This window comes from Homalodisca vitripennis, chromosome 6 (assembly GCF_021130785.1).
Source record: "Homalodisca vitripennis isolate AUS2020 chromosome 6, UT_GWSS_2.1, whole genome shotgun sequence".
Classification (NCBI taxonomy): domain Eukaryota; kingdom Metazoa; phylum Arthropoda; class Insecta; order Hemiptera; family Cicadellidae; genus Homalodisca; species Homalodisca vitripennis.
Window position 1 is genome coordinate 88,045,456 of NC_060212.1, and position 13,071 is coordinate 88,058,526.

Here is a 13,071-nt window from a genome sequence, read left to right on the forward strand (position 1 = left end):
AGGAACTGCAATATTTATAAATTATAGTTCCAATTTAGTCTGTTTCCTTGAAAGCTAGAGTAGATAAATGTGAAAAATTCTAAACTTTGGATACTATAAATTACATTTTACAAGCAATGTCTATTGTGAAAAATTCAACTCCGAAATTCCACAATTTTCGGGCTAACATGTTGCTAGCATCAATCGGCTTGCAAAATAGAGTGCGCGTAACTCCATTTCCAGAAGGGTACATATTGCAATATTCTAGTACTAATAAATATTTCAGTAATAATTACTGAATGTTTTTAAATTGAAATTCAACTAGTGCGGGTGCATAACTAGCCCGGCCAAAAAGAATACGCTGGGATTCATGTTCCTGCAGAATAAAAATTTGAATACTTTGGTAAAAATTGGTAAAAATAAAATAATAATCATTGTGAACATATTTAATAAAAATTACATAGTGGCTGGACCAGCGACATACCCTAACAAAACTTAGTACATATTTTATAACTTCTGTTGCTGAAGGGTACAAATTCTATAACTTTAGTGCAAATTCGTACAAACTAGGTTCTAACTAGCACTTAACCACTTCTTCACCCAAATTTACTCTGCATTGCATTACATTTTACATTAAATTTATTTTATTGAATAGTTTTAACGATTTTGGTAACACTGGAAATATTTTAGACAAGTTTGTATAAGCTCCAAAGTTGAAGTTCTTAGTTTTTTATGATATAATACAATGAATTACAAAGAGGACATGTTCAATGATTTTATATTAAAAAACCTGCACTTAGTGTCTGTTGTATTGGTTAGATATTAGTAACTAGAATTGAATGATTATGTAAACATTGGACGCGTATGAGCACTTCTGGTTTAAGCGTTTTATATTACCAACACCAGTGTTGTCTGCCTTATTTCTAAGATGAAAAAAATCTGTCAATTTATAATATATATTATCATAATTGATAATTATGTGCACTGTAATTTAGTCAGGTCTTAGTTTTTTTCTCTCCCATAGTTGAACATGCCGTGTTTCCCGCAGATTAAAAAATTAATAAAAACATAGTATTACACATATGTTATCTTATCAATGATTTAAACACCAGCCTGAAAGAATAGAGAAGCTTGAAAGAATGAATGAAGCTTGATAGTAGTATCACTTTTTATTTCATTATATATATATATATATATATATATATATATATATATATATATATCAGAAATATGTACAACTTCTGACAACAAAAATGAATTTTAGATATTAAATTTGCCTTTTATATCTCCATTGCAGTACTGGCCAAGTACTGCATAGTTAATATTTACTAAAATGTTCATGTAAAGGTATATTTGTACCATAGGGTTTATTTTTATCCTCTGGATAATTTTATATCTTGTGCTCAACAGTGATTTATTGATAAGGTTGAAATCAGAAGTTTACTTATACCAGGCTTCTTTCATTCTTTCAAGCTTCTGTATTATTTTATATTGGTGCTTAAATCATTGAAAACATATGGTTTGTCATCATAAAACAAAGTTTACACGGCAGAATTGTTTATATTCAACAGGCGCTTTCAATTATTATTCAGAATCACATATCAAATGCAGAAGCGATTTTTAGCTAGTTTTGGCACCAGTTGTGCGTAGCCCGGTGGGATTTTCATCTAGCGGTCTAGCATCTAGTTAGCTTAAGAGATAGCTAAAAAAATTAGCCGTACAAACTGATCCGCGTAAAACGAATGGAAAATGGATTTATTAATTTAAAGATCGTGATCCTTAATTAACATTACGAGAACCCTAGCTTACACTAATTGGGACGAGCAATATGCTTTAAGAAAGACAGTGTGTATAAGTTTGTTGACTACTTAAAGAAAATGTAGATGAAAACAACATTGATGATACTAGAGTGAGTATACAATGTAGATGAAACTGGTGTAGAAACCGAATTGTAACCAAATGGTAAAAAGTGCTTGCCCCGATAGGGAAAAGGCAGGTTGAAGTTGTATCAAGTGGTGAACGAGGGGTATATACCACCACTGCCTGTTGTAAAATGAAATGAAATGAAAAATGACTTTATTAGAGGCGAAGTTAGGACTATAAAGTCCTCTCTACCACTTAACCTCAACAACAACCTTTTCTAGTTGTACAAGTGCAGCTAGAAATTATGTTCAACAGATTCTTATTTTATGTGCAAATTAATGATCTACCAGCTTTAAATTGGTGTAAGGGCAGCGTTGTAACCTCTTTAGTGTGATATGAACCATCATTGAACTCAGTGTTCCTCAAATATAAATTAAGCTTGATGCACAATTTAGTCTATATAAATTTCGTATCGATATATCGTGTGGAGAGAAAAACACATAGACAGACAGACAGGAATTAAATTTTTCCAACCCCACGATTAATAGACTTCACTAAAATTCAGCCAACAACACGTGGCAGTGGGGCCTCAAACATTACTTGGTTCTCTATGAAATAGTCGTTTTTATAGAAATATTCACAGTTAAACCTATACTTAGTAACTTCGACGTTTCGTTTGAACATTTATAGTCTGAAGATGACTCTTTATAAAGTGATCAAAATAATTAATAAGAGAAATGCATATACAAATTTTCTAACATGTGTGGAATAAAAAGTGTAGATTATTGTTATCACACTGGCCATGTACTGTCAAAAATATTCCTTATACTGATTGTTAACGTAACAGTGGTAAATTTCGATAACAAGTATTTACAGCTATTTCCATTTGTATTTTAAAAATATGTATTTTTCACGAATTTTAATTATTTAAATGCAATAATTATGTACTATTACTTTTAATGGGCTGAGAAGAAATTATTTCTGCCTATCTGTTCTCGCGAACTGAAGAATGAACTGAGCTATATATTTTAAATTGTGCATGATGCTTCAATTCTATATAAGCAACATCGAGTTTCATTTTGATACTTTTTAAACCATGGGACTTAGTTGAGAGTTGACAAACATTATAATATATAATATAACACTGATTACTTGTTTAAAATTTAGCTTTACTACAATTGTAAATATTTGTTTATCAAGGTATTCCAAACACACAATTATGTAATCAATATTTTATATCCTCAAAATATTTCAGTCGAGAGATATTATTTTTGGAATATTATGTACTATAAAAGCAAGGGGAAGAGAGAATTTAAATCAATTTTTAAACACCAACAGTCTTTATAAGAGTCTGAACAATTGCAGTACATTCGGTGGCAAGAAAGGACAGTTTTGAAATGCAAAGTTTAAAATTAGTAGAAATAAAAGAAAATTTTTGCACTAATTTTCAAAGATCTACTCAAAACTCAATCCTTTCCGTCTAAAATAAGTTGTTGTGATACATAAATAATGGTTGCTGACAATATCAGTGAGATATAAATCCAACAAACATGTTTACGAACATGAAATACCATAAGCTATCAACCCACAATTTCAACTGGAGAATTAGAGGTACAAAGGACTAAGTGCAGCTTCTTAACCACGCGTAAGTACTTCAGGAATAATATTATCCGTTTTGTATTCTTATACAGAGCTCCTTCTTGTTTCCAATAAAAAAAGTTAAACTATCCATTGTTTTATATATTTGTACAATGTAACTTTAATATATTGATTACTTTTAATACATGTATTTATTTATTTATTTTGATTTATTTGTGAAACATAGTAAACTTAACCGTGGTGTCAAAATTGTAATACACGTTAATCAGAAGTGTACTTGCGTCGCATAGCCAAAAATAAAAACCATTCATGATATAAACATGACGCTATAATGTAACATGACACGTAACAGTTCAGCATCATAACGATGAACATTGTAATAGTATTTACTTAAAATATTCCTAATTAAGGTAAAAAACTACATACATCCCTACTATTTCTAACATAAAAATGCTTTTTCTATGAAACTAAATACTTCTAATTTAGCATTTATATACAATGGCCTAAAATAGTTATATTATTACAGATATTTTTGTAACTACAAGCTAATTCAAAAAATTATAATCATGAAAAATTGAAGAGAAACTCTAATTATTTGACAAATACTTTTAAAACTGTGTTACTCTGCGACTTTACGGCCTCAAAACACTGCTCTTTAGACTTAAATATAAAATGTATCAGGAGATTGGATATCTTTTAACGACATCTCAGGAACGTTTGGCATGACATTTAAATGGAATATGCCTTAAGTCCCTTTTTTCAATAACATTATCGCTGTCTATATGATATATTTCAACATTGTGGGATAGTAGCGTAGGTAGACAAATTAAATTATGTTTTAATCACCAGTAAGCCTGTTACGTTAGACAGTGTATGGAGTTCTCCTGCCTTTTCTTTAGTTATAACGTTTCATTCATACGTTTACTACATTATTGGTAAATTTTCTGAAATTAAATATTGAGTTAAATTGCGTAAAAAAGAGATAAAATTTAATCACTAAATACTTCTTATGGATCCGTTTAAAACTTTCCGTAAAATATGTATATTAAGGAGCCTGTAATTTGTGACTTGACGATCGTCAGTAAATGATCAAAAGTAAAACAACGTTTACATCTTGTTCAGTTACAGCACGAGTCAATATCACAGCTCCAATGGCCTGGAAACCAGCAGCTTTGTGCTGGAGTATCACTGGAGATTGAACATAAGAGTGATGTTACATGTTCAAACTGTCCGAATTCAACTGGAAAGCAACATATTAGTAACTTGTATTGGATGATTATGTACTGATTTAATATGGGTCGAGTTTAATTTCTTTATTTACAATGATAACAAACAATGTCATCTAATGTTGAATTTTCGATAGCAATCTAATAGAGGTCGAGTTTACACATCAGGATAGTCTCTACAAGAGTAAATTCTTTCGTTTTGTGTATCAAGTGTCCTGTGCATAAACCAGTTTTTCAGAGTTTTCTTTTCTTATGTTAATATTTTTATGAAATAAATGGGTGTCAATTTCCTTCAGTATTTACATAGTAAATAAATGTTTTAATTTACCATGTTTACCTATTTCAACGACGTTTCAGTTATATAAACAATCTTAATTTAACACGCTGCATTTGCGTTTATAAATTATTCCGTTTATTTCGTTTGTAAATTATGAGGTTTATATGAGAAGATAAAATTTCTTGGTGCATAGGTTGCTCTTGCTTAAAGTAAGAGGGATTTTTACTTGAAACTGCCAAAGGCTGGCCGTCCGAATGTACAAGTATGTTGGGTAGTGCGTTCATCTCAGCGATAACTCTTAATAGAATGGTTCTAGAGATGTTGAACTTAGTGCATAGGTTCCTTTTTGTCCTAGGAAGAGGCCTATTGATTTTAGGGTGGAAAAAAGAAGCACTCCCTGTCTGTTTGTGCATTACTTCTTTCGTTCCGTTCTGTTTAGTCTTTTGTACAAGTGTATTTTACTCAAATATATGCATTTAACTTTGTTATGCTTGACCATCATATTACATGAAAGATAAATAAATATACTTTATTAGGGAATATTTTAGAATACTATAAAATCACATGTACGTTCTTTCAATGAAATAAATAATTTGTTTTTATGTTTGCAAATTAACAGATATTTAACTTTATTTAAGTCACATTCGTGTCTTATAAAATATATAACAATCGTCAGTAATCATTATCATTTATTTAGGTGTTTGAAAAGGAAACCTTTACGTAAGTTATTTCATTATCTCTCATTATCTGCTCGATGTGGTCGAGGGAACAGACAGTACTGTATCCGAGGGTGTCAAGAAAACAGCGCATAATTAATCCAGCCCCTATGTTGTTAGAAATAAGAAAAGTGCTAAAGAGCGCTCACGTGATTTGTATTTCGGTACCATTCCGAGGGATGGTTTTCTATTTTCGCAAGAAGTACTGAGTGGCGCCGAAGGTGCCATCTAAGCCCAGAATGATGGCCAGGGGCATTTCTGATCGGTACTTTTCCCCTTTCTTAATCTGACGTCGGAAAAAGGACGATCTGGGATGTCTGAAAATACCAATTGTAAATACCCATGGCTATTTATTACATGATAATACACATGAATGGTGGGGTGAACTGTGGTGAATAATCAAGTGGAAATACCGATTGGAAATACCCATGGCTATTTATTACTTGATAATATATATGAATTGTGGGATGAACTGTGTCTTTATTCTTTATAAATAATATATTCTCTATGTTTAAAAATATCAAAAGCTTTATATTTTTAAGAAATTTACGACTATTAAAAAGAGCCAACCATCCGTTTTTTATTCATAATTGGTTTATAAAGTAGATAATAGACTATGCCTAGGCCTACTCATTTATATAGAATAATAAATCGTTCTTTCTTTAAATATTCTTTATTACTGTTTAAGTATATAAATTTTTAAAAGTCCTTTTATGAAATAAACAGCTTTACAGCAATTTTATTTTTCTAAAACCCCTAGATAGCTAAATCTTGTTTTATGCATAACAATATGCACATATATTTTGTTAATGCAAATAACGGATGCTAAATAAATTTTAAATTTATTAAGAAACAAGTAATAAATTTTACAGTAATCTAGGGTAGATCTGAAACATTTATCTAAGTTCTTCTGCATCATGAATCATAAAAAGTAAGAATAGGCATAATATATTCTGGAACTGTCATTTAGAGAGTTTTTGTATTGTTGGCTATTTGCTGATAACCTCCATTTGGGCCGAGTCATGTCACATTAACTCTGCTCTAAAACAGTTATTTACTATTATATTAAAACAATTTAGGTGTCATACGGTTTTGTTGTAATTTCTTCAGATTCAAACCCACAGTAAGGTAAGTTTAATTCTTCCAAATTACAAAAGCAACATTAATACAATTTTTAATAAAATTTTTTAGCTTACTGGATGCGATTATTTCAAAATTTCCAACACTATCAAAGTATAAGAATGTTTAAGAAGAAGAGCGTGCTATGAAGTTCTCTTTTAGGTAACGTTATTTCTGAGAAACAGACATCTGAGGCGTTTTAATCACATGGATGTCTGCTAGCTATTACCAAGTACATTTATTAATGGTAGTTTAAAAAAGAAACACCGTGGTTTATACGGAAAATTTCAAATATGCATCAATGAACTGCAAAGCTTAGTTACACGTGTTTCGTGAAGCTAATGATTATGATCGTAGTTTATAAAAGATCAACTTCAAATACTTGGATGGGAAGTTTAATATGACGCTGAAACTTTTATTTCTTTTTCATTGTACATTTCTTCGAAATATTTTAAAGCATAACGTTAGTATAACACAATCATAGTGAACTAAACGCCTATTAACGTGCAAATATCTTTTATTATATCTATTAAAAGCTAAATGAAATGTTTATACTTATAATATATGTTTACTGAAATTATAAAGACTAAATATAGAAGCATTCCATATTCTTTAAAAACTTTGATTCAAATTGAAGGGTTTATATAAACATGTTGGTAATATTGAAAACATATACTAGATTCACATTTACTAAAATTATGTATTTCCACTTTAATGCCCTTACCTTTCCCATGTAAGTCACTTAGACCAATGTATGTAAGGTAATATAGATAAAAATCTTGGTTAAAATTTGGTTCAACTTAGCCATTTAGGAATCCCCACCCGGCCTGTCTTCTACAACATTTTACTTTAAACTTTATCTAGTTGAATTTAATTATTGTTACGTTACTTGTTTGACTGGAATACTACGTCTATTTAGGAGTGTAAATTGGGACTGTATAGCTCTAATTTGTCCCCTTTTAAACTTCAGACGTGAACTATTTGCATGTTTTCAATCATAGCCCAAAGGGCCTAAAACCACCTCAAGCGTTTCGTCTTCACATTTTCAGTTTTAATATAGGTATAGATAAATCTATGTAAAATAAATCTATGTAAGATAAATCTACTTTACAGACCCGTATTTTCTTTCCAGAAAAATTAATCTACATTTTCAAAAAACTGTATAACGACGTTTTAGTAACAAATCTAGCCTTGAAAAAAACACAAATAAGATTTAAGTTCGAAATTCATAAGCTATAATTTTCTAGTTAAGTTGTCATGACGATTGAATTTAAAGGGTATGTATTGTTCCAAAAAGGGATCTAAAAATTTAACAGAACTTATCATGTTTGGTGCACATAGTTATTAAGATTTCGAGTGTAGAAGTTATTCCTGAAATATAAATCACTTCTGCTAACTATTCCAGTAATGGACTGAATTAAACCATTGTAAATAATAAGGCCTACTTAAATCATATTTCGTTTCAACAAGAATAGTAGATTAATAGATTAATATGCAACGTATTTTAAATACATGTGAAACATTCCTGGTTATGAAGTAGTAAAAGATCTTTTACATACTGTTCTTAGTATTTTCTACCAGATTTGGTTTCCAAAATCCTCGCATAACAGCACTTAAAGAGAATTCCTTCAATATCAATTGACTGAGCATAAATCCAAAAGACCAAAACCACATTTCGTTGGCCATTTTCGTAGCCAAACCATAACCTAGAAAACTAAATAATTTTTATTAAATGATTTGTTATCATTGTTTCATTAATATTTATTCGGACACACGCTCAATAATATCTTACGACATTTTTAAATATAGCTCATTAGATATGATCTATATTAATAGTAAATCCACGTTATTTACTGCGAAGGATGAATGTTAATGTGGGTTTGGAGGGTTCCGAAGGTTTTTTGAAGGCTGAACTTGAGGTAGTATTGTATCTTCACCTATAAGAGATTGGAAGAAAGATAATTTCCCCTTTTACCAAGGTATACAACTAATAACATATCCTCCTGTTGTCCTCTTGGTGGGTTGGGTGTAACGTGAATTTTGATCAAAGTACAGCAAATTTCCTGTTTGCGGCAGTATTATGTATCCTCAACTTATTGCCCTTTGTGAAAAAATGAGGATTTAAAGTTATTTTTAAAGTGATACTGGTTCCATAATTATTTGAGCGAAATTGATGGGGGTAAACGTTCTTCATATACATCAGAGGAATTCAAGAGGAAAGGAACAAGTTCATAGTAAACAATAGTTTTAGGATTTATAAAAATCTTGGTTAAAATTTGGTTCAACTTAGCGATTTAGGAATTAAACTAAGTCATACAAAGAATCCCCATTTTTTATTCAAGGTAAAAATTAGATCGTGCTTTATTGTATTATGCGTTTAGACCACGTTTATAATAAACATATAATTAATTTCTTTAAATATAAAAATATGGTTGTTTAAATATTTTCTTACATGCTTCTACTTCTACTATACTTTTATACTTCTTCTTTCTTGCTCTGAATATAACTTATAGCCTATAACTACATTCAACATAAGATAACAGCTATCAGAGGGGGTACGAAAGTAGGATATCACATAATTTACCTTTGTAACTGGACAGTGAAGTCATTAAGCGTAGGCTTGTGAGGTCAAAATACGAAAACTTTTAAACCTTGCGGCTTTTTTCCTATGAGAGAGGTAAAAATGCGTGCTTTACTTTAAACATTTCTCTATGAACGTGTCTCACTCAAATCTATATTTCATATTCCGAAAATTATATTTTTCTCTAAAATGAGTAAATGTAATATAATATACTTACAACCAATAAAAACAAACTTAAAATTCAAAGTATTCCTTATAAATAAAAGTTATTGTATTACATAATCGCATGTTACGGCTGTTGAAAATGTAGCTGAAAATAAATACTTTAAACCTGTTTATGAACATGAAACACTATAAGCTGGCAACTAATCACTTCAAAAGGAAAATTATAGGTTGGCTACAAAGGGCGATATGCAGCTTCATTATCCCACGTACTTCAGTACTTTAGAAGTAATAATATCCGTTTTGTATTCTATATAAAAAGCTCTATTTCCTTCCTATGGAAAAAACTACATCTTTATATTATATCTCGTATTTGTTTAATACAATTATAACATAGTGATCCCTTTTCAATTGATATAACTTTTTGCCCCAAAATATTTCATACTTTTAATTAAGAAGTTGTTATGAGTTACTACAAACTATGTATCAACGAATAACAGTAGTTGTTTTGTAGTTATTATAGATATTAAAATGTATATAGTATTTATTTTAACATTTTCAGTCTTTATTTTTAGATAAGAGCTCTAATGATGGAGATATAATAATTTTAACTATGATAATATAAGTACTTCTTTTTGGGTTCAAACCTTTAAATACAACGTTTAAACTATGAGTGTAAACCTTTTTGATCAAAACAGCTTTCAAACACCTACATTATGTATTTTTTATTGATCAGGGAAACAATTCGAACTTAATTTTGGCCATGGAAATATAATTCATAAAAACCAAACATGTTTCTACTCAATTTACACATCTATAATCAACAAAAGTTAGTCGAAATTTCATACCTGATCTGATCTCTTTAAAAAACCACAATAAACTAGTATATACCTACTTAAGTTTACAAATGTCATAGAGCTCCATTCTACTTTAAATCACAAGTGAAGCTAAGAAGAATATAGTTTTCTTTTGAAAATTGGGTACGAAGTCATTCTTAACTGCTAGTGCTATAATAATTATTTATACATTCATCTCTCTCATCCCAGCAGGGAAAGCGAATTGCCATATATAGTATTAAGAAATGTAATCAAGAGTTGTTTAATTACCTGAAATATTGAGATACCACAATCTGTGCTGCATGCCGATAATGTCGATATTCTTTGCCTCACGCAGCATCGGTCAGATTAATGATGAAGTTCACACATTCAGAATTAATGGTTACAAATTCATTGCATCCTACTACAGAAATTCGTTTATACTTGGTGGAGTCTTAGTACCTATGAAAGAAAATAACCATGGATATCAGATTGCGAAATTTTGTCGTGCAGCACGGTATGGAGCTTTTTTTTTGAGATTGCAGCTGTTTCGATTACTAGTCTTAAGGCAACAGTGGAGTGCATACACAGATCCCGGAAGGTCTCTTTGCGCTTCTAATGGAAAACTGAACGTGATATTCACCATTTAAAATATAAACAACCATATCTTCATTGATGTTGACTGTAATAATACATAAAAAGTAGAGAACTGAAAGAAGATAAGAAGGGAAAGTAAAGGTTTGAAACATACCCAAAAGCTGCTTGGAGTCCAGTTCAGGCGTAGTCACTGTACAAAATGCAATTCCCGAGCACTAGTCACGTGTGTGAAAATCACGATCATACATCCCACGAGTATACCTCTCCCACCCGACGAAGACGATAGATTCAAATCCTCGAAACGTTGTGGTATAGTTGTTTTTTACATAATATGATGGCATATGTCCGAAATCCTGTTGTCGCTTCAAAACTTCTATCGTTCATAACAAAAGTTACGTAAAGATCTAAAAGTTTTGATATAAATAATTGTTTTTTATCTTTAACAGCTTTCGAGATAGAGAGGTTATGCAAATCTCATAATAATAAATTAATAACTTTGAAGTAATCGCAAATCAACCCACTACTTGCAACTTTTATATTTTATAAAAATATTACTTATTTTGATTTTGATATTTTAGATATTGAATAAAATTTATATAAAGCATAATACGAAATCCTGTATTATATGACACATTTTATATTACACCACAAGTTCAGTAAATAGTTATGTTTAATGATTATTCCGTGCAATATAGTCTAAACTTTATCCTATATCTTTAATAAATAAATATATATATAGACTTATAGAATAAATTAATAATTTTTCAGAAACAAAATATTCTAATTAGAAAAACATAAACGAAATCAAAGTGAATACTGAAAAAAACACAAATTTGTTACCATCTTTATAGAGATGCAAAAATAATAATATGTTTTTGTCTGCGAAAACAACTTCCTGCAACGCCATTTAGTAACCCACATTATCACGGTAAACAGACGCAAAGCCACAGTAATCCCCACCCGGTCTGTCTTCTACAACATTTTACTCTAAACTTTATATAGTTGAATTTAATTATTGTTACGTTACTTGTTTGACGATTACTACGTCTATTTAGGAGTGTAAATTGGGATTTTATAGCTTTAATTTGTCCCCTTTTAAACTTCAGACGTGAACTATTTGCATGTTTTCAATCATAGCCCAAAGGGCCTAAAACCACCATAAATCCAATACACATGGCTTCGGAAATCTCAAGCAATAAAACTTCCAAGATGGTGGCAGTTCAAAGATGTGCCAGTTTGTATCTAAATTATTTCTAAGAAAATCAAAAATTTTGTAGATATAAATGAAATATATGAAATGAAATGAAATATGCCTTTATTCAAGAGGCGGAGTTAGGGCTATTTAGCCCTCTCTACCACTCAACCTCACATAATATACAGATATATATATATATATATCTGTATATATATATATATATATATATATATATATATATTTACATTTAATGACCAACAACAAACAACAAATGAACTATAACAAATTCCATTTTAAATTTAAATTTAACCAAAATATATACTACTATGAAATAATTAAAAATCAAATTTATCAGCTGAATATGTAGAAAATTTTCGAACAAAGATAAATTAAAACTTAAATTAACAATTTACTTTTTAAATAATTTCTTGTTATTGCTACATTCATTCTCTCAAACACACAGCCTGACCACAAGCACGCCACGAGCACCGCCATCCGTCACCCCTACAGACCGCCCAGCAACAAGTCCCTGACCCCCGCCCCAAAACGAGCCCGACCTTCTATAATACGGATATCATCAGGAAGAGAGTTCCAGAGGCGACATGCCTGAACAGTGAACGACCTACTGAAGAAGTTCGATCGATGAACAGGAATTGAGAGTAACCTGGATCCCCTTCTCGTAGGTCGCTCACTTATATCGGAAATAAATTTGAAATATATATATATATATATATATATATATATATATATATATATATATATATATAAAATAGTGCCTATATATATAGATATAGGCACTAAGCAAAGTTTATATTTATACTTTAGCGATATATCTTGTACTTGAATGAAAATAAAATAACAATATAGTAAATGTGTTCGTTACAACTCTTTGGATCATTAGAATTTCAGAAATAAAAAATCCGTTCTTTAGACTTAAGCTTT